The sequence below is a fragment of the Rattus norvegicus genome, chromosome 2 (genome assembly GCF_036323735.1).
Source record: "Rattus norvegicus strain BN/NHsdMcwi chromosome 2, GRCr8, whole genome shotgun sequence".
NCBI lineage: Eukaryota > Metazoa > Chordata > Mammalia > Rodentia > Muridae > Rattus > Rattus norvegicus.
In genome coordinates, this window is record NC_086020.1 from 246,014,267 (window position 1) to 246,038,384 (window position 24,118).

Consider the following 24,118-nt stretch of genomic DNA (forward strand, 5'->3'; position numbering starts at 1 on the left):
ACCACTGTATCATTCTCTGTTCACGTTTAGGCAGAAGAGCGAGGCTACGCAGTCCTGAGAAGAGCGAGGCTACGCAGTCCTGCTTTACTCGCATGAAAACTTTCAGCGGCTCGGTCGACGTCTCTGGAGCTGCTCCTTTCTGAGCGAGGACTTTATCTTTAGTTTCCATCTGCACAGCACCGTGAAGGGGTCCTTTTCTGTGTCAGTCGCCCGACTTGCTGCCGCGGGAAAAGTAAAATAAATGGAAGGAAGGAAGGAAGGAAGGAAGGGTTGGCTCGGCTCACAGTGCGAAGGTACAGTCTGTGGTGGTGGAGCTTGACACCCACAGTCAGGAGGCACGGACCAATGAGTCCTGACGTCAGCCCATCTTCTCCTTCTTAGCCAGTCTGAGATTCCCAACCCGTGACACAGTGACACCCATACTTAAGGAGAGTTGTCTCAGTTCAAGTGAATCAGCCCAGGAACTCCTTTTGGACTAATCCAGATATGTCTCTTCAAGATGACTAAGGTCCCTGTCAAGTTGGGAATAAAAAGAACATTGCATATACATTATATATATATGTATAAATATGTATATATATATTATACCTGGCATCATCTATATCTGTATCTATATCTATACATATGATTAGAAATCATTCTAGACTTGGCATCATCCCATTCTCCCATCCATTCTGGTGTAAACATGTCTTCACTGCACCCTGCGACACTTAACAGAAATAAGAATAAGACAGAAATGCAATGCCTCCCCCCACCAGTCCCCATCTGTGTAAAATCTTTAAATGGTGGGCAATTTTGTCAGCCCCATTCTGCAGCAAAGGAAACTGAAGGAGGAGAGGTCAGGTCACTGTCCAAGGTCACTGACTTGTAGGTATGAGCTGTATGTAAACCTGGGGGTCTCACTGCAGACTCAGGGGTCAGGGTGCCCGCTGACTACACTCCGCTCGTGTATGGCACAGAGACCCTGGAGCTAGGAGTGAAGAATGCATGCAAAGGCAGACTGCACCAGGTCCACAGCCCCACGAGTGAGTGTTCTTATCCCCACAAGTATCTCTCTGCCACTACATGTTTCTTTTTAGCGCTCACATTAAAGTATTTGGTTATATTTTGTTAACTTATCTGATGGGACCGTGGCTCAAATATTAAAAATAAACCTTTTTCTCGAGTGTAAAGATGTGAAGATAGAAGCGAGGAGATATTCTAGCAAAGCATCTGTGCTGGGAGAATTAACCGCAATGGTGATTTTAGATAAAAAGAATTAAAATTCCAAGCAGGGGCTGGAGAGGTAGATGGCGTGTCCGCTAAGAGCACTTGCTGCTTTTGCAGAGCACCCAGGTTCAGCTCCTAGCACCCACACGGTGCTCACGGCCATCCAAAAGTCCAGTTCTAGGGGATTCAATCCCCTCATCTGACCTCGGTGGGTACCAGACACTTACCTGGGGTACATATACACACACGTAGGCAAAACGCTTACCTGCAATCCTTCTTTTACCTAATCTTTAAGAGGCAGAGAAACTGAGAATTTCTGTTTGGTTTTTGTTGTCTTTGTTTTTGGAGACATAGAGTTTCTCTGTGGCCCTAGAACTAGCTTTGTAAGATCAGACTGTTCTCAAACTCATAGAGATCCGCCTGCCTCTGCCTCCTGAGTGCTAGGATTAACTATATTGACCCCCAGCACCACCACCAGGTGAGAAATGTTTTTGTTGTTGTTGTTCAGGTCATATAGAAGTTTTACAGACAATTAAAGTTAAAGTAAGATTTTTTTGGTATCACGGTTGTTAAAAAACATAGTTTGCTGCCACTAAGGAAGTGTTCTCAGTGATGTTTATAACTGCAGAAATTTCAACTTGGCCTTAAGTGTAACAATATTTAATGTTTTGAAGGAAACATGGTGGTTTTTAGTAGATCTGTTAAATATCTGTGCACATCCGACGTGCTTCTCACTGATTTTACAGACTTGCAGCTAGTTTCAGCTCCGAGAGGCTGAAGGCCGAAACACCTTCGCCAAGCTTAAGAAAAACAAAGATGGGCATAGGAATGCTATGCGGGTCTCAGGTGCGGACTGATTTAGGTTAGCTTCCTCCCACGAGTGTTTGACGTTGTTTACAGGCACCTGCTATAAAAGTTGCCAGTTTGAACTCAGCATTTTTCCTTATCTTTTTGTTTCTCTATCATTTGAAGAGGGGAAAAAAAAACCCTATTTTATAAAGATCATCTTTATATAGGATACAGATATTTCTTTATAAAGATATCTTGGTTTTATTTATTTATTTATTTATTTTGCTTTATGGAAAATTTATTACAACTCTCCAACTGCACATTACTTTTTCTTTTCAACGTCCAGCTCTGCAGCTTCCTTCGCCCTTTTTGCTTGGATGCCAAAGAGCTGGGCACTGGCACGGGCCATGCAAAGACTGGCAAAAGCCTTCAAGTTCTCTTCTTCTGTGATGACTCTGGCCTTTTCCTTTTTGTACACATTCCGGTTGGGTATCACAGGTCCTGTTAGCTGCGTGACCAATTTAAGTTCTTCAGCAAAACTGTCTCCCTTCTTCGGAGCAGAAGGCTTCCCGGGGAAAAGTAGGAGCTTGGAGTGGTAGCCCTCCTTCAAGCGCTGTACGTTTGTCTGCGGTGACTCAGTGGATTTGTTTCGCCTCCTTGGGTCCACAGAGATGCCGATGGTGTGAGCCATTTTCTTGTGGACCAGCCACCCCGAGTTCCTCTAAGCCCCGGACCTTGGTGTGGTATTTAACTATAGGGCATGTCACGATGGGCCTGTCGGAACCAGACATGGGGGGAGGGGCACTTTGGCCTGCCTGGCCTTGCGGCTGCGGATCTTAAGTACTGGCTGGTTGAACCAACCAATCCTTGTGGAAGTGGGGCTTCAGGATCATGCCATTCCAGCTGGGCACCATGGCTGCCTCTTGTACAGGAGAACGGCTGAGCAGAAAGGGTTAAAGATATCTTTATAAAGGATAAAGATATCAGTAAACATTTTTTTAGAAGGCCTCGGCTAGGCGTTAGCTAAGAAATTCTGAAGTATAATGAGAAGGAACCAAAGAGTGAGATAAATTGTGAACCTACGTTTTTCTGGTTGGGCCAGCTGCTGTGCTGGGCACAGCTGTATCTGTCTGTCCTCCCTGAGGGCCAGCAAAGCTGCTGCGGGTCCATCATAGTGTGAACACACGAGGGGCCATCAGGGTGTGAACACATCTGTTTTGGAATCCACTGGGTATGCTTCCCTGAAACCAACAGACACCAGCTATCACAGCCAGTAAAGGTGCTCAGCTTACACTGTGGTCCTGTCTCTGGCCAACTGGCCTGCCGATGGCCTTCAGTCATAGGGCAGACACAGTGTGCATCCACACACGGGAGAAATAGTAACTGGACTACCCAGCAGCAGCATGCACAACTGCTTCCCATCAGAGTTGCAACTAACCAACCCTGCAGGAGGATTAGCCACTATAGATGGGTGGGCAGGTTATGGGATCAACGTTTTCTGACATTAAGTCCCGCCATGTGGTTGGGGCTTTGCTTCCCTTAGCCAAATTTAACCGCAGATTTTCTTCCTCTGTGTGTCCCCCCAGCCTAGAAACCCAGAGGCATGCACTGTGGCAGCATCCATGCATGTGTTTTTCTGCTCTGTGTGTGTTTGTGTGTGTGTGTGGGGGGGTTGTTTGTGTGTGGTGTTTGTGTGTGTGTGTGTGTGGTGTTTGTGTGTGTGGTATGTTTGTGTGTGTGGTGTGTGGTGTGTGTGTGGTGTGGGGTGTATGTGGGGTGTTTGTGTGTCTGTGGTGTGTGTGTGTGGTGTGTGTGAGTGTGTGTGGTGTTTCAGTAATTGGTATGCAGGTCTGTGGCTCCCAGAGGAGGGAGGGCAATGGTTAATAGAACCAGCCTTGCAGGTGAGTCGGTCTGGTTTTGAGTTTTGATTTCAACATCTATAAGCAGGATAACTAGTCTTGTGGTCTGCAAAATCCATATCTTCCCAGGGAGTATGAAAGTTAATGAGTATTTAAGCAAATAAAATAGACAAAAGATTTAATATAGTATTTGGAAAATATGATTTCACTACCTATAAGGGTCCATGATACCATGATAAACTTCATAAGACAGGAAAATAATCTAATCGGTTCGGGGAAATTGTGGTAGATTTTTTTTTTTTTTTGCAAAACTTTTTTTTTTTTATTAACTTGAGTATTTCTTATTTACATTTCGAGTGTTATTCCCTTTCCCGGTTTCCGGGCCAACATCCCCCTAGTCCCTCCCCCTCCCCTTCCTTATGGGTGTTCCCCTCCCCATCCTCCCCCATTGCCACTCTCCCCCCAACAATCACATTCACTGGGGGTTCAGTCTTAGCAGGACCCAGGGCTTCCCCTTACACTGGTGATCTTACTAGGATATTCAATGCTACCTATGAGGTCAGAGTCCAGGGTCAGTCCATGTATAGTCTTTAGGTAGTGGCTTAGTCCTTGGAAGCTCTGGTTGCTTGGCATTGTTGTTCATATGGGGTCTCGAGCCCCTTCAAGCTCTTCCAGTTCTTTCTCTGATTCCTTCAACGGGGATCCTGTTCTCAGTTCAGTGGTTTGCTGCTGGCATTCGCCTCTGTATTTGCTGTATTCTGGCTGTGTCTCTCAGGAGAGATCTACATATAGTTCCTGTCTGCCTGCACTTCTTTGCTTCATCCATCTTGTCTAATTGGGTGGTTGTATATATATGGGCCACATGGGGGGTAGGCTCTGAATGGGTGTTCCTTCTGTCTCTGTCCCGTGCTATCGTCTCACCAGCAAGAACGCACGCGGACACCAGGATCCTTCTGCAGCAAAGCGTTTATTGCATCTTGAAGAGGAGACACCTGGGGCCCAGAAAGGCGCTGCTTATAAAACCCTAGCACGGCGGGTCCATGCCTGATTGGTCGCTTACCCATGATCTCACTGGCACGCCCCGGGGTGGGCAAAGACTTGGCGTGAACACACTCTTGCACATGCACACACAGCTTGTTTACAGGGAGGAGCTGGGCTGCCGCAACGGAAGCCAGCGCCATCTTGTAACGGCGGAAGCTATTACGGCTTTCCACATGTCTCTGTTTTAATCTTTGCCTCTCTATTCCCTGCCAAGGGCATTCTTGTTCCCCTTTTAAAGAAGGAGTGAAGCATTCACATTTTGATCATCCGTCTTGAGTTTCATGTGTTCTGTGCATCTAGGGTAATTCAAGCATTTGGGCTAATAGCCACTTATCAATGAGTGCATACCATGTGTGTTTTTCTGTGATTGGGTTACCTCACTCAGGATGATATTTTCCAGATCCAACCATTTGCCTATGAATTTCATAAAGGCATTGTTTTTGATAGCTGAGTAATATTCCATTGTGTAGATGTATGTGGTAGATTTTAATGACTTGACAAACGGCATTGACTGTCCAGGGAACATGCTAGTTGGATGGGTGAATCCGCACAGCTCATTCAGATGACTTAATCCCAACACGTCGTGGTTTTTGAAATTTTGCTTATGGTTTTGTTTCAGGACAAACTAGTTTATCTTCAGATTAGATGTTAGGACGCATACAACATGGAACTCTGTTTCTACCCAAGCAGAGGCTGTAATCTCTAACTGCACTTTAGATTTCTACTGAAACCAGCCAGTTTCCCTTCAGCATTCTTTAGGCTTTGAGAACAACATGTGCTATGACGGCAGGCCTAAGGAGTCACACATGTATGGAGATCACACTGACCCCATTGTTTGGCTACACAGGCTTACCTCTGGTGTGGGGACATCACTGCCGTTGATTCTGCAAGGATAATGCAGAAAGAAACCAAAACGTCTCTTATTTCTAATGAGATGGCCAGGTTAGTCATATTCTTTCAGTTTTTCTCTTTTCCGTGTTTCTAAAGCGGTGATATGGATCTCTCTGCTGTGCAGGTCAGTGAGGATGACCCTGCCAAATAGAGGCTTTCTCTTTGATGGTTTGTTTGTTTGTTTTTAATTGTTTAGAGTATGGTCCTAATACCAGGAAGAAGAGAAGAGGATACTTTTACATTCCTCCTATTCTGAGAAATTGCTTTATTTTCGTAAATTTTTGTTTGAAACACAATTTAGTTGGAAGAAGATGAGTAATAATTCTGGTGGTGAACGAATAGGGTGGTGATTACCAAACCCATCACATGTCTGGGTCTTCTGAACTCATGGGGACTTTGATGCGATGATTAAGAAACAAGTTTTGTAGAGGTTCTAATTGTTCGATTGTGTGTGTGTGTGTGTGTGTGTGTGTGTGTTCGAAAGAGAGAGAGAGAGAGAGAGAGAGAGAGAGACAGAGAGACAGAGAGACAGAGAGACAGAGAGAGACAGAGACTGTGGCCCGGCTTGAGTTTGCTCCTCCAGGGAATTGTACGTACAAATGCTCCATTCTGGGTTGTGCCTTGTAGATGAGTTTTAGAAAAGACTTGCAATTGTCCACACGTTTCTAGCCTCGAATATCACATGCAAAGAAATATTAAATCCCTACTGTTTTATGAGTAGTCACAGTCCAAACCTTAGCTAGCAGCCCTTTTCTCCCAGTGTGTGAGAGAGCAGTAATCATCTGTGTCCACTCGTAGCTGGCACACTTTCCAAGTGCTCTTGACCTGCTTCATTTTTAAATTAGTCTCATGTAACAAGGGAGACAACACAGATAGGGGACAGGAGCACAGAGATGGTGAGGGGCTGACTTTTGAACCCACAGGTCAATGGAGAAGGACTCAGATGTAATTATGTTAGCTATAGGTAGGTGTGTGTGTGTGTGTGTGTGTGTGTGTGTGTGTGCCACACTCACAGCTAGATTCCACTTACACTATGCCTGGTGAGCTGTCAAAATGGTATGGTGGGTAAAGACACTTGCCATGGAGCAACCTGAGTTCGATGCCTGAGACACCCCCACTTGGTAGAAAGAGAGAGTCACCTCTCTCAAGCTGTCCTCTGACCTCTACATGTATGCTGCGTCGCATGCACCCTCTAATCAAATAAATGAATAGATAAAGAAATGAATGGACGAATAAGCGCGTCCATTCTCTGGTTGGTCTTCTACTTGGTGATCAGAGTTCATGCCTCACTGTGCCTGGCACGCAGAGTCACGGTACCTGCGTTAGTTCCTCTCTGTTGCTGACCACAGCGCGCAGAGAAGGAAGAGCTTGCTGGGGCGTGTGATTCCTCTGGGGAGGAAGGCACAGAAGGAGCAGGAAGCTCGCTGAAGTGGCGCCAAGTGCATCAATCTCATCCCCCCCCCCCCCCCCCGAGGAATCCAGCAAGAACCTCTCTTAAAGGTTCCGCAACTGTTTCAAACATCACCATCAGCTGCTCACACACCTGAGCCCGTGGGGGGTGGGGGGACTGCTCATTCCAGCCACCGTAGTGGTCCATCTCGTTGCACACGGCTGAACCTCTTCCACTGTATTTAAACGAAATCTGCGCCAGATCTCTCGTTAAGAGGCAAGAATGTGAAAAAGAGCAGACAGAACACGAAACATCTGTTGGTTCCCCCCCCCCCCCCAAATATTGGGCGCTTAGCTAGAAGTTCAAGATGAGAAATAGCAACGCCAGCAAACAGTTAGGGAAGTTGTAGCAGGAATAATTACACGAGTTTAGCTTCTGAGGGAGGCTTGTCCCTGTGCACTTGAGCTTCTAGATGACCCTTGCGGTAAAGTAGATCCTAACTGGATCTAACTCGACTGTGGCTTTTAATACCATATACAAAGAGAAGTTTAGGCTCTAAATGAATGATTGCGACTTGCAAATGGCGTAATGGGGAAACACACAGAGCCAACATGCTGAAGTGTTTTCTGTTATTTATACTAAACAGCTACAGAAATTATACCGAGGTAGGATATAATGACTACAAATTACATGCCTTCCGTAATAGTCTTGTTCGGTAACCTTTATCCTTCAGTACGAATAAACCCTTTCTGCAGAAGTGGGATAGGAGTAAGGAAAAGAACCAAAAAGTTCAGTCTGGAGTGAGGGGGTGCGGTGTACCGGTAGAGAGACTAAGAACCCTTGCTTCTTTGTCCCAGTGCAAGGTATCTGCATGCCTTGCTTTCTCCCGGCTTTCTTTTACCTCTCTCAATAATGCGGCTCCTATTTTAAGTAATTAAATACTAGATTTCCTCTAACTAATTCCTCTTCTTGTAAAATAACTTTGCGGCAAACCGATGGGATGCTTGACAAGAGCTGGAAGACAGAAGCCGAGGCTGGTCTCCATACAGTGAACCAGGGCTCTCCATCGCTCTGGGATACCCACCCTTTAAGCCACTAGGTTGTGATAGAACACATTCCCAAAACAGGAATATTTTTTTGACTATTTCTCTTTTGGAAATAGGCAGGGCAAAAAATATTCCTTGTATTGGAGGATGAGTAGTTTTCCTAAAGTAACTCAGGATGAATGATGATCCCGTTTTCAACTTGGAAAGACAGCTGTCAACCAATTGGTGTGCAAGTTTCTCTTTTCCTTTCTAGGCGTGGATCTGCACCATCCATGAACTTCTTATGCAAGGTGGAAAGGTATCTATATACCTATAGCTACACACTCCTGAGCTAGGGGAAACTGTCAGTAGAACATATTTAGACTTTTAGGGAACCAAAAAAAAAAAAAAATCAAAGAATCCAAAAACATAAATAGAAATGCTTGGCCAAATGGGAGAAAAGAAAGAAAACAAATCTCGGGTTTAATTCAGTTCGAATCTGTTTAAATTTGACAGTCATTGTACCTACTTTTCTCAGTTTTCTTCACACCAAAATGCCTTTTCTTTTTATATGCCATTAAACCCTATGCTTACAATTGATGTTATAAATGGCAAGATTTTAATAAAAATATTTTGCATATTCAAAAAAGAAGTTTACGGACAAAATAGAAAACATCCTTTCCTTATAATTATCCCCTCCGTGTACTCCCGGGTGTGTACTCCGGGCGTGTACTGCGGGCATGTTTTCACTCAGCCTGTGTGATCATCAAAGAAGCCTGGGTTTTAATGAGATAGGTATCTCGGAGATGAAAAGATTGACAGGCATGGTCTCCTTCGCTCATGTGTCTGGCTCGAAACCCAGGCGGGTTTTCTGTGCTCTTGGTGGCCCAGGGATAAGGGGTGATGCACAGAGCCTGGGCATGTAGAGCGATCTGAAGGCAGATGTCATGGACAAAAGCAAAGTCAGTGACCTACCATCTTCCACCAGTGTTACCCAGAGTAACTTAGCCAGAAACCCAGGGATTCTCAAGGTGATGGCGAGAAAGGAAAGGCTTGGCCCAACCCACGGAATGAGGAACGCTATTAGCTACAAGCTGGATAGCTTTGAACACTGTAAAGATAATTCTTAAAAATTTAGGGTACAACAGGCTCATTCTGAGGTCAGAGGACAATGTTGGGAGTTGGCTCTCTTCTTCAGCCATATGAGTCCTGGGGACCTGACTGATGTTTTCAGTCTTGGAAGAAGGGGGCCTGACCTACTGAGCCATGTTATCAGTCTTGGATTGATGTCTCTGAGGTCCTTTCTCACTGTAAGATTCTAGAAGAGAGAACGGAATCTTAATTGTGCTTTGAGTGTCTCTTCTGCCTCCCGACTCTCTCTTTTAGAAAGCTGTGGTCTTTGGGCTTTTCAGGGTTCTCCCTGTCAATGTGTGAGGAAGAGCAGGCTGGAAATCACCTTCTTCAGGAAGAGTCTCCTGCACGTTCTTTAAGACAATTAGTTATTTGTCCCTCATTGGCCCCGGAATGTCCTTGCACGTGTCTACTGTTGCTCTATTGGGCCAACCTTCTCTTTTCTTCAGCTCCTCTTCGACACCATGCAGTCTTGACACAATTATATATAGGGGGATTTGTGATCTGCTGATTTCCTCTTTAATATGTCCTCTGACTTCACATTTTTTCTACTCTTCACTTGTGCTCTCTTTCTCATCCCCAAACAGTGGTGTGTCCAGTGATGTGTCTTCCATGGTCTCCTCTTATTTTTTCTGCAGTCCTGTGTTTCCCATAACTCTGCAGATTCCAGTGACTCTTCAGTAGTGCAAGGCTGCGTTTCCTTGTCCTGGTTGCATCTTCACCTCTTAGGTAGCCACAGGGAGTGCCGCAGAGACGGTTCATTGTCTATAATCCCTGTGCCGGGGAGGCAGAAATAGATGGATCCCAGTGACTCACTGGACAGCCAGTGTGGCTGAATCTACAAGCTCCAGGTTTAGTGTGAGATCCTGCCTCAATGAGACGGAATGGCTGTAGAGAGGGTTAGCAACCCACAACACTTGCTGTTCCTGCAGAGGACCCTGGTGAAGTCTTTAATACCCACATTCAGATTACACTTAACTGTAATTCCAGTTTCACGGGATCCAACACCCTCTTCTGGCCTCCACAGGCACCAGGCATGCATGTGGCACACATAGGTGCAGGCCAAGCAGACATGTACTATAAAATAAAAATCAATAAATCTTTATGAAAAGAAGGCAGAGAATGTTTGTCAAAGACACGTGACAGCCTCCGGCCTTCATATGCAGACACACATGCATATACATATATGCACATATATACTTACAGAGATACATATTTTCATACCTACAAACATACGTACTTACATACCTACAGACACAAACACATATCACACACTTGATGTTGTCCTTTGGAAGCATCCCTTGGCTTTCATCTTCAAACTTCTGACCCTAAATAACCTTTTCCTTACTTCATAAATGTGACAATAAGGCTTCCCCATAAATGTTTCTAGATCCTGGTCTTGAGTCGGGACTCTCATCAAAATATGCTTTTGCTGGTTTTGTGTGTGAGACTCTCAAGGAGCAGTTTTATTGTCTGAAAATGTTATTATGGTAGATATTAAAATCCAGACATGTGTAAAAGGCGGAGCTGTAGGCTTCTAATGTAGTAGACACTTCACGGCTACAAGGTCCCCATTAAACTGTGCCATTGTCTGTAAAGCAAGTAACTTAGAGTTAGTTGCTCTTTGGTCTGTTCCTCAACAACATTTTGCTTTCTTTTATTTTAAAGACGTGTGTGTGTGTGTGTGTGTGTCTGTGTGTGTCTGTGTGTGTCTGTGTGTGTGTCTGTGTGTGTCTGTGTGTAGGTCTGTGTGTGTGTGTCTGTGTGTGTCTGTGTGTGTGTCTATGTGTGTGTGTCTGTGTGTGTGTATCTGTGTCTGTGTGTGTGTCTGTGTGTGTATATTTGTGTGTGTGTCTGTGTGTGTGTATCTGTGTGTGTCTGTGTGTGTGTCTGCGCATGTGTGTGTGTCTGTGTGTGTGTGCCTGTGTGTGATGTATGGGTAGGTCTGGGCACATCACTGCACATGTTGGGGTCAGAGGACAGCTTTGTAGCATCCATCATCTCCTCCCGCCTTTACATGAGTTCTGGAGATTGAACTCAGGTTGTCTGGCTTGGGCAGCAAATGCCTTCCCTGCTGAGCCATCTCTCTGGCCCACAGTTATTTTTTGTTTGTATTTTCTTCTTTCACCTCTGTGCCCTTTATCCTCCTTAACATTTGCTGTTGTGCCAAGTGGCATCTTGACTTCTATTTAAGGTTGCACTTATGCACTTTGTTTTTCTTTTAGCTCCCTAAAGTTCGAAGGGTGTTATAAACCCTCGTGTCTTATCTGTACCTTTTCTACAATTTGCCAACATCAACCTTGGATTAAGTGTAGAAGTAGGGAAGTCTTTTGTGTTTTCCAGTCATTTGGAGGGCTGGTCACTTGTTTTTTATTTTCTTTTTTTTTTTTTTTGGTTCTTTTTTTTTTTTTTTTTTCGGAGCTGGGGACCGAACCCAGGGCCTTGCGCTTCCTAGGTAAGCACTCTACCACTGAGCTAAATCCCCAGCTCCTGTTTTTTATTTTCAACACTGCCTTTTCTACAAGACCCTCAGAGTATCTGCTGACTCGATGGTCAGTGTTTTCTCTACATGTCCCCATTGTGCTTCAGAGGGGAGAACTGACTGGAATATGACCAGATAATGGGTCATGACGTTGAACAAACATGCCAAGAATACATCTGATTATGTCGTGTAATCCTCCCTAGGAGGAAGCGTGCGTGGTTTGTTCATTCTGTGTGGCACTGAGAGAACCGGGCAGGCCTAGACTAAACACTGTCACCATCTTCCTCCAACCTTCCTGGAGATAGGCTGCCCAGACTTTTCCATCTCTAATTACTGTAATTTTGTGCTTAGAGCACATGTGGTGTATGGAAGTCTTTGCTTCCACAGGCCCTGCTGGCAAGTACTGTAGATGGTCTTTGAGACCTGTTTTCAAAGGCTACAGTTAAACCTAAAACCAGTTTGAAGAGAACTCACAGGCTTCTGGGGGTATAAATGTGCTTTATCAGAGTGGGGGGGGGTAAAGATAAAAACATCTTATTTGAGAGAACAAATTAAAAAGCAGCTGCAACAACGAAGCTCGTGATGGGGTTGTTATCCTCACAGAACACAGCAAGAAGAGGATGTGGGGGCAGGGACGTAAGAAGCTGACCCTTCCAGAATATTCCCACATTCATTAAAATTTCTCACCTCTCAATCTTCCCTTTCTTGCTGAATATGTGGCTCTATGGTTCCTTATAAAGTGAGATGAAATATAGCTATAGAAAGTTTTTCTTTGGGTATCGCAGTAGTTACCTCTCTCATGGTAGGAAGCAATTTAAGGAAGAAAAGGTTTACTCTGACTTTGCAGTCCAAGAGGGGTCATTCCATCACAGTAAGAAGTCACAGTGGCAAAAGTGGGAAGAGAATAGGAAGTCAGTGGAACCTGGATGCAAAACCTTAAGACTCTCCCCCACCCCTGTGACCTATGTGACCTACTTCCCCCAGTGACCTACTTCCCTCAATGACCTACTTCCCTCAATGACCTACTTCCCCAGTGACCTACTTCCCCAAGCCTGGCTTAAACTAAAGGTTGTACAATCTTCCCTGATAGCAGTAACAGCTGATGACCACCTGTTCTAACATGGGAACCTCCTGGAGATGGTCCCTATGACACCATATCACAAGATTTGTTGCATGTTTTATACAAACTTCTGGGTTAGGAGGAAGTCCATGTGCCCTGTAAAGGGTGCTATCCCTGGCATTATGGAAATCAGAAACAATTTTTGACTGTCCCATTAGCATGTGAATGAAGGCTGATGGTGTAGCATTTCCATTTCTGTCAATAAGACCACCTCACAAGCTTCGGCCTTTCCCTGGTTCTCTCGTGCCCTTCTCTTTGGCTCCATTTTCTGCAAGTCCTCATTTCAAGTGGTCTCACGTCAGAGAGAAGCTCCCTTTCCCCTTATGTTTGCTTACTTGACTTGGAGGACTAAGTCAGAGAAATTCATTTTCTCATAGCTCTCAAGTTTGAAGCTTGTGATGTCAAGGGGTCAGCAGGTTGGTTTCCTTTAAAGCCCTAGAAGCGCATGCTGATAGGAGCCTGATATAGATGTCTCCTGAGAGGCTCTGACAGAGCCTGACAAATACAGAGGTGTATGTGCACAGCCAACCACTGGACTGAGAACGGGGTCCCCAGTGGAGGAGTTAGAGAAAGGACCGAAAGAGCTGAAGGGGTTTGCAATCCCATAGGAAGAACAACAATTGTCAACCAACCAGATCCCCCAGAGTTCCCAGGGACTAAACCACCAACCAAAGAATACACATGGAGCGACCCATGGCTCCATCCACATTTGTAGCAGAGGATGGCCTTGTCAGGCATTAATGGGAGGAGAGGCCTTTGGTCCTCTGTAGGCTTGATGCCCTAGTGTAGGGGACTGCCAGGGCAGGGAGGCAGAAGGGAGTGGGTGGGTGAGGGAGCATCCTTGTAGAAGCAGGGGGATGGGGGATGGGATAAGGGGTGGGGATGGGATAGGGGGTTTCCAGAGGGGAAACTGGGAATGGAGATAACATTTGAAATGTAAATAAAGAAAATATCCAATAAAATAAAGAAAAAAGCCTCCTCACTTCTTCAGCTGTTTCTTCTTCTCCTCCTCCTCCCTTCCTCCCTCTCTTTCTTCCTTCTGTTGTTTTAGAATCTTCTCATGAGTCATATTGGGTTGAGAAGCCACTCCGCAACCTCAGTTTACCTCTGTGTCTTACTTAGCTCTCCTGTAGCTGTGATAAAGCTACAGGTAAGGACTCTAACAAAAGCAACATAAGGGCTCTCAGTTCAAGGTCATATTTTATTATGATGAGAAGTCAGGACAGTGGGGGCTTAGGACACTGGTCACATTGTGATCGCTGCCATGGAGAGAAGAGTGGATTCTTTACTCATCTGCCATCTGTGCAGCTCAGGATTACAGTGTGGAGAGTGGCATCACCCACAGCGATCAGGGTTTCTCCCCTCACTGAACCTCATCAAGGTAAGCCCCTCATAGGTTCGACCTAACTTCCAGGTCGACAAGTCAATGATTGTGAATCAACACTTTGAATGCTCTGTTTACAGAGACAGTCACGGTTCAGACCAGGGTACTGGAAGCTAGGGCTGTAACAGGAAAATTTTAGGGAGACACAGATTAGTCCTCATCAGCCACCATAACCCCCAGATACCACTTTCATTAGTCCTTATTTATTCCTTATTCCTTCTGTAATGCTTATTTGAATTTATTTAGTTTGCTTGCCATCTTTGCTGGGCTTCATTGCCCTTGAATGGCTAGCATCATGAAATCTGGGACTGGATTTTAGCATTTTGGTAGACTCATCCCCCAAGTAAGGCACCTTGCATGCTAAGTAGCTGGTTGCTTGCTAACCCTGCGACTCTGCACAAATTATTTAAATCCTCTGGGCCTCATCGTGCTTAGTGATTCTAGGAGTACACTTTGCTTATTGTGTTGAATTTTCTTTCAGTGCTTAGAGCAGCATCTCAGACAGAAATCATTCAATGAATGTTTGTTAGTCGCTCTTCTTCTATCTTTGCTTGTTAGTTGAGAGCATAAAGGACAAGTCAAGGTGAGAGAGAGACCCAACCGCCTGGTCAGGTGGGCACTCCTGAGGCTGCAGAGCGGAAGAGACCACCAACACTGCTCACCCCTGCCCACATCCCTGGCCCAAGAGGAAACTGTATAAGGCCTCTGGGCTCCCGTGAGGGAGGGCCCAGGAGCAGCAGGACCCCTGCCTGAGACACCGACAGAACCTGAAGGAAACAGACCGGATAAACAGTTCTCTGCACCCAAATCCCTTGGGAGGGAGAGCTAAACCTTCAGAGAGACAGACATGCCTGGGAAACCAGAAGAGACTGCTCTCTGCACACACATCTCAGATGCCAGAGGAAAAAGCCAAAGACCATCTGGAACCCTGGTGCACTGAAGCTCCCGGAAGGGGCGGCACAGGTCTTCCTGGTTGCTGCCGCTGCAGAGAGCCCGTGGGAAGCACCCCACGAGCGAACTTGAGCCTCGGGACCACAGGTAAGACCAAATTTTCTGCTGCAAGAAAGCTGCCTGGTGAACTCAAGACACAGGCCCACAGGAACAGCTGAAGACCTGTAGAGAGGAAAAACTACACGCCCAAAAGCAGAACACTCTGTCCCCATAACTGACTGAAAGAGAGGAAAACAGGTCTACAGCACTCCTGACACACAGGCTTATAGGACAGTCTAGCCACTGTCAGAAATAGCAGAACAAAGTAACACCAGAGATAATCTGATGGCGAGAGGCAAGCGCAGGAACCCAAGCAACAGAAACCAAGACTACATGGCACCATCGGAGCCCAATTCTCCCATCAAAACAAACATGGAATATGCAAACACACCAGAAAAGCAAGATCTAGTTTCAAAATCATTTTTGATCATGATGCTGGAGGACTTCAAGAAAGACGTGAAGAACTCCCTTAGAGAACAAGTAGAAGCCTACAGAGAGGAATCAAAAAATGCCTGAAAGAACTCCAGGAAAACATAAATAAACAAGTAGAAGCCCATAGAGAGGAGACACAAAAATCCCTGAAAGAATTCCAGGAAAACATAAATAAACAAGTAGAAGCCCATAGAGAGGAGACACAAAAATCCCTGAAAGAATTCCAGGAAAACACAATCAAACAGTTGGAGGAATTAAAAATGGAAATAGAAGCAATCAAGCAAGAACACATGGAAACAACCCTGGATATAGAAAATCAAAAGAAAAGACAAGGAGCTGTAGATACAAGCTTCACCAACAGAATACAAGAGATGGAAGAGAGAATCTCAGGAGCAGAAGATTCCATAGAGATCATTGACTCAACTGTCAAAGATAATGTAAAGTGGAAAAAGCTACTGGTCCAAAACATACAGGAAATCCAGGACTCAATGAGAAGATCAAACCTAAGGATAATAGGTATAGAAGAGAGTGAAGACTCCCAGCTCAAAGGACCAGTAAATATCTTCAACAAAATCATAGAAGAAAACTTCCCTAACCTAAAAAAAGAGATACCCATAGGCATACAAGAAGCCTACAAAACTCCAAATAGATTGGACCAGAAAAGAAACACCTCCCGTCACATAACTGTCAAAACACCAAACGCACAAAATAAAGAAAGAATATTAAAAGAAGTAAGGGAAAAAGGTCAAGTAACATATAAAGGCAGACCTATCAGAATCACACCAGACTTCTCACCAGAAACTATGAAGGCCAGAAGATCCTGGACTGATGTCATACAGACCCTAAGAGAACACAAATGCCAGCCCAGGTTACTGTATCCAGCAAAACTCTCAATTAACATTGATGGAGAAACCAAGATATTCCATGACAAAACCAAATTTACACAATATCTTTCTACAAATCCAGCACTACAAAGGATAATAAATGGTAAAGCCCAACATAAGGAGGCAAGCTATACCCTAGAAGAAGCAAGAAACTAATCGTCTTGGCAACAAAACAAAGAGAATGAAAGCACACAAACATAACCTCACATCCAAATATGAATATAACGGGAAGCAATAATCACTATTCCTTAATATCTCTCAATATCAATGGCCTCAACTCCCCAATAAAAAGACATAGATTAACAAACTGGATACGCAACGAGGACCCTGCATTCTGCTGCCTACAGGAAACACACCTCAGAGACAAAGACAGACACTACCTCAGAGTGAAAGGCTGGAAAACAACTTTCCAAGCAAATGGTCAGAAGAAGCAAGCTGGAGTAGCCATTCTAATATCAAATAAAATCAATTTCCAACTAAAAGTCATCAAAAAAGATAAGGAAGGACACTTCATATTCATCAAAGGAAAAATCCACCAAGATGAACTCTCAATCCTAAATATCTATGCCCCAAATACAAGGGCACCAACATACGTAAAAAAAACCTTACTAAAGCTCAAAACACACATTGCACCTCACACAATAATAGTGGGAGATTTCAACACCCCACTCTCATCAATGGACAGATCATGGAAACAGAAATTAAACAGTGATGTCGACAGACTAAGAGAAGTCATGAGCCAAATGGACTTAACGGATATTTATAGAACATTCTATCCTAAAGCAAAAGGATATACCTTCTTCTCAGCTCCTCATGGTACTTTCTCCAAAATTGACCATATAATTGGTCAAAAAACGGGCCTCAACAGGTACAGAAAGATAGAAATAATCCCATGCGTGCTATCGGACCACCACGGCCTAAAACTGGTCTTCAATAACAATATGGGAAGAATGCCCACGTATACGTGGAAATTGAACAATGCTCTACTCAATGATAACCTGGTCAAGGAAGAAGTAAAGAAAGAAATTAAAAACTTTTTAGAATTTAATGAAAATGAAGGTACAACATACCCAAACTTATGGGACACAATGAAAGCTGTGCTATGAGGAAAACTCATAGCGCTGAGTGCCTGCAGAAAGAAACAGGAAAGAGCATATGTCAGCAGCTTGACAGCACACCTAAAAGCTCTAGAACAAAAAGAAGCAAATACACCCAGGAGGAGTAGAAGGCAGGAAATAATCAAACTCAGAGCTGAAATCAACCAAGTAGAAACAAAAAGGACCATAGAAAGAATCAACAGAACCAAAAGTTGGTTCTTTGAGAAAATCAACAAGATAGATAAACCCTTAGCCAGACTAACGAGAGGACACAGAGAGTGCGTCCAAATTAACAAAATCAGAAATGAAAAGGGAGACATAACTACAGATTCAGAGGAAATTCAAAAAATCATCAGATCTTACTATAAAAACCTATATTCAACAAAACTTGAAAATCTTCAGGAAATGGACAATTTCCTAAACAGATACCAGGTATCGAAGTTAAATCAGGAACAGATAAACCAGTTAAACAACCCCATAACTCCTAAGGAAATAGAAGCAGTCATTAAAGGTCTCCCAACCAAAAGGAGCCCAGGTGCAGATGGGTTTAGTGCAGAATTCTATCAAACCTTCATAGAAGACCTCATAATATTATCCAAACTATTCCACAAAATTGAAACAGATGGAGCCCTACCGAATTCCTTCTACGAAGCCACAGTTACTCTTATACCTAAACCACACAAAGACACAACAAAGAAAGAGAACTTCAGACCAATTTCCCTTATGAATATCGACGCAAAAATACTCAACAAAATTCTGGCAAACCGAATTCAAGAGCACATCAAAACAATCATCCACCATGATCAAGTAGGCTTCATCCCAGGCATGCAGGGATGGTTTAATATACGGAAAACCATCAACGTGATCCATTATATAAACAAACTGAAAGAACAGAACCACATGATCATTTCATTAGATGCTGAGAAAGCATTTGACAAAATTCAACACCCCTTCATGATAAAAGTCCTGGAAAGAATAGGAATTCAAGGCCCATACCTAAACATAGTAAAAGCCATATACAGCAAACCAGTTGCTAACATTAAACTAAATGGAGAGAAACTTGAAGCAATCCCACTAAAATCAGGGACTAGACAAGGCTGCCCACTCTCTCCCTACTTATTCAATATAGTTCTTGAAGTTCTAGCCAGAGCAATCAGACAACAAAAGGAGATCAAGGGGATACAGATCGGAAAAGAAGAGGTCAAAATATCACTATTTGCAGATGACATGATAGTATATTTAAGTGATCCCAAAAGTTCCACCAGAGAACTACTAAAGCTGATAAACAACTTCAGCAAATTGGCTGGGTATAAAATTAACTCAAATAAATCAGTTGCCTTCCTCTATACAAAAGAGAAACAAGCCGAGAAAGAAATTAGGGAAACGACACCCTTCATAATAGACCCAAATAATATAAAGTACCTCGGTGTGACTTTAACCAAGCAAGTAAAAGATCTGTACAATAAGAACTTCAAGACACTGAGGAAAGAAATTGAAGAAGACCTCAGAAGATGGAAAGATCTCCCATGCTCATGGATTGGCAGGATTAATATAGTAAAAATGGCCATTTTACCAAAAGCGATCTACAGATTCAATGTAATCCCCATCAAAATACCAATCCAATTCTTCAAAGAGTTAGACAGAACAATTTGCAAATTCATCTCGAATAACAAAAAACCCAGGATAGCTAAAGCTATCCTCAACAATAAATGGACTTCAGGGGGAATCACTATCCCTGAACTCAAGCAGTATTACAGAGCAATAGTGATAAAAACTGCATGGTATTGGTACAGAGACAGACAGATAGACCAATGGAATAGAATTGAAGACCCAGAAATAAACCCACACACCTATGGTCACTTGATTTTTAACAAAGGAGCCAAAACCATCCAATGGAAAAAAGATAGCATTTTCAGCAAATGGTGCTGGTTCAACTGGAGGGCAACATGTAGAAGAATGCAGATCGATCCATGCTTACCACCCTGTACAAAGCTTAAGTCCAAGTGGATCAAGGACCTCCACATCAAACCAGACACACTCAAACTAATAGAAGAAAAACTAGGGAAGCATCTGGAACACATGGGCACTGGAAAAAATTTCCTGAACAAAACACCAATGGCTTATGCTCTAAGATCAAGAATCGACAAATGGGATCTCATAAAACTGCAAAGCTTCTGTAAGGCAAAGGACACTGTGGTTAGGACAAAACAGCAACCAACAGATTGGGAAAAGATCTTTACCAATCCTACAACAGATAGAGGCCTTATATCCAAAATATACAAAGAACTCAAGAAGTTAGACCGCAGGGAAACAAATAACCCTATTAAAAATGGGGTTCAGAGCTAAACAAAGAATTCACAGCTGAGGAATGCCGAATGGCTGAGAAACACCTAAAGAAATGTTCAACATCTTTAGTCATAAGGGAAATGTAAATCAAAACAACCCTGAGATTTCACCTCACACCAGTGAGAATGGCGAAGATCAAATCTCAGGTGACAGCAGATGCTGGCGAGGATGTGGAGAAAGAGGAACACTCCTCCATTGTTGGTGGGATTGCAGACTGGTAAAACCATTCTGGAAATCAGTCTGGAGGTTCCTCAGAAAATTGGACATTGAACTGCCTGAGGATCCAGCTATACCTCTCTTGGGCATATACCCAAAAGATGCCTCAACATATAAAAGAGACACGTGCTCCACTATGTTCATCGCAGCCTTATTTATAATAGCCAGAAACTGGAAAGAACCCAGATGCCCTTCAACAGAGGAATGGATACAGAAAATGTGGTACATCTACACAATGGAATATTACTCAGCTATCAAAAACAACGAGTTTATGAAATTCGTAGGCAAATGGTTGGAACTGGAAAATATCATCCTGAGTGAGCTAACCCAATCACAGAAAGACATACATGGTATGCACTCATTGATAAGTGGCTATTAGCCCAAATGCTTGAATTACCCTAGATCCCTAGGACAAATGAAACTCAAGACGGATGATCAAAATGTGAATGCTTCACTCCTTCTTTAAATGAGGAAAAAGAATACCCTTAGCAGGGAAGGGAGAGGCAAAGATTAAAACAGAGACTGAAGGAACACCTATTCAGAGCCTGCCCCACATGTGGCCTATACATATACAGCCACCCAATTAGACAAGATGGATGAAGCAAAGAAGTGCAGACCGACAGGAGCCGGATGTAGATCGCTCCTGAGAGACACAGCCAGAATATAGCAAATACAGAGGCGAATGCCAGCAGCAAACCACTGAACTGAGAATAGGTCCCCCGTTGAAGGAATCAGAGAAAGAACTGGAAGAGCTTGAAGGGGCTCGAGACCCCAAAAGTACAACAATGTCAAACAACCAGAGCTTCCAGGGACTAAGCCACTACCTAAAGACTATACATGGACTGACCCTGGACTCTGACCCCATAGGTAGCAATGAATATCCTAGTAAGAGCACCAGTGGAAGGGGAAGCCCTGGGTCCTGCTAAGACTGAACCCCCAGTGAACTAGACTATGGGGGGAGGGCGGCAATGGGGGGAGGGTTGGGAGGGGAACACCCATAAGGAAGGGGAGGGGGGAGGGGGATGTTTGCCCGGAAACCGGGAAAGGGAATAACACTTGAAATGTATATAAGAAATACTCAAGTTAATTAAAAAAAAAAAAAAAAGGACAAGTCAAGCATCTTACGATAACTTCTCAGCTGATGTCCGTGCATCAGTATCACACAATATAGATGTTTTTACTTTCATGGCATCAGAACCTTGTGCTGTGGGTTTAGCTCCATGGTAGACTGTTTGCCCAGCATGCATAGGGTCCTGGGTTTGTTCCTCAGCACTGAAGAAAACAGAACCATTTGCCTTACTTCTACACTGGAACAGAGATTCTCTTGGTGTAGATGCTAATGGCCTTTATGTAGGGATGGCTCCCCTTGCTTTGGGAGGCATGCCTCTGGCTGCTCTCTCAGGTGTTTGTCTTCTGAGTTCTTGCATCAATAGTGGTCTTTGTATATGTGTATCTATAACTTTTATTAATAATTAAATGGGTATAGTGAAGCAAGTAATATCTATCTACAAGATAGAAAGGCACTGGATCCCAGGAAACTATTGATCCAAAGCTCAACTCTAGCAGAGGAATTATGACTTCCTAAAGTTGAAATTTGGAGAACTTTTGAGCAAGAAGTCAAAAGAAAACAGAGCCAAAGAACCAAGCAGAGCTGAAGTGGTTGACTTAGGAGCTGGCCTGGCTGGACCTGAATATGCAGACACACATCCCCTTTCACATCTACCCTGTGCTGGGACCTGGGGAATGGAGACTTGTGAGAGCAGATCAGGGGTGCCCATGCACATCCACACCAGAGGTGACACAAACACACTGTGTGACAGTCCATGATCTAGAGTCACTTCTCATGGGCTCTATCATTCTGATTGAACACACAAGGTCCCAGGTCAACCTTATTCTTAAAGGAAAATAAATACATTATCTCACCAAGAATATTATAAAGTACATCGAAATGGTTTTTTGTTTTTTGTTTTTGTTAAATTTTTTAAAGCATCCTGGAAGTCAAAAGTTAAAAACAATGTGAAAATGTAGAGACGGTTAACAGAGCATTAAATACAAATGTAATTTAGCATTCGTGCCTTTAAAAAGTTAATTGTTTTTGTAAAAAAAAAAAAGGTAAACATTTTTATGAACACTCTCTCATATTGAGTTATCATATTGAGTTATCAGTCGTCTATGAGGTGGGCACGTGGTTCTTCCCATTTATAGAGATAACCACTAAGAGATTAGGTGGGCACAGCAACACAGTTAGAAAGACAGACTGGAAGTAGGGCTGTTTACTTGAAAGCCTCGTTCCTTCTGCCCACGTTTAATGAGTACTTACAATGGTATTCTGTGTGCTACATGGGTATGAAGGTTTCACAGCCTTACATAGAAACAACATCATTTTGTGGTAAATCTTGTAAGTCCTGATTTTTCCAATGTGGATGCCCAGGCTTAAAGACGTTTGCCCAGAGGCCATCACTTTGAGATATACAGTTGTAAGCAGGAATCCCACTCTATCCATTGAAAGCTACACATACAAGAACTTTGTCTCATGGTCGCAATCTACTTATAACTGATCCTACTTGGAACCGATGCACTTCTGTATATTTGCCGTCCAGATGCAGCCTACAGAACATGCTGCAGCTGCCATATGTAGAAGGAGGAGGGGGCTTTGGATGAAGGGGTGGGGAGTATCTACAGCTTTACTCATGTGAAACTCTGACGTTTGCAAATGGGAATATTTCCAACACACGTGAAGCCTCTGCCCCTCTCGCTTTCTAACAAAGGAAAGTTTCTACTTGGATGGTGCTGGCACTAAACACCATGGCTGGAATGGTTCTTGGCAACATCTTTTTGAGTGGAATAAGATGGCAAAACGTTCATATGTAAAACAGAGATTTGGCAAATGGACTGTTCAATTCTTGACAGTTAATTCTTGAGGCAAATTTAACTCCATTAAAAAAAAAGTCAAGGCATAACGTTCCCCTTTGTTTCTCTTGAGGAATCCCTACATTCCCATGCTGAATAGAAAATATGCTAAAATGTTAGCATCCTGATGAATCTCTCCCTTACCCCAATAAACCCTGACATCTAACCTCGGAACCTCCACAGGTCTAGGCCCCCAACAAGTGCATCTCTTTTAGCGCATGACAGTAACCATGTATGAAAATATGCCTGTGAGTTCTCTCCAGAGGCTAAAAGCAATCTTAAACATTGTATGTAATTTAGAAACCATACATGAAAAGCTTTGGGGGAAAAAAGGTATCTGTTATTTCCCCGCTTCATGAACCCTTTGGTATAATTATTGGGCCCAAGATAAGGAAAACCCAAGCGTGTTTGCTCTTAATTAAGCTCTTTTCGTGGTTAATACCCAGAGGCACCACTTAGGAGTGTGCAAACCAGATGAGAGGAAGGGCGAAGCTCTCTGCTCTGCTTCCCCAAAATTATCTATGCATTTTTGTTTTGAGAAATTGAATTTAGGGACTTAAGCAATAGTTAACACTTGAGAAGGATGCTGGTTTGTGTCAATCACTCTTCTGTACTTGTGTCTGTATAGCAAGGGGTTTGCAAAGAACTGATGTGTTTGAGTGGGAGTCGGGGGAGGAACAGGAGATCCATGTACAGAGATGAAGGTTTGACCTCTGCTCAGCATTTACATAGGAAATGCAGTTCTAGTGAGTCTCTCAACAAAGCACATGGTTGATGTTCCCACGTAGACTCTAAGTGATTGGTCTCTCTTTTTTTTTTCTTTTAACTCCATTCTTTTATTTTTTTTTAACTTGAGTATTTCTTATTTGCATTTCGAGTGTTATTCCCTTTCCCGGTTTACGGGCCAACATCCCCCTAACCC

General features: G+C 43.6%; 1 pseudogene; it reads right to left on the reverse strand.

Moving 5' to 3' along the window:
- Positions 1 to 2,320: 2,320 nt before the first annotated feature.
- Rpl13-ps20 (ribosomal protein L13, pseudogene 20) lies at positions 2,321 to 2,912 on the reverse strand (annotated as a pseudogene).
- Between the last annotated feature and the right edge of the window lie 21,206 nt (positions 2,913 to 24,118).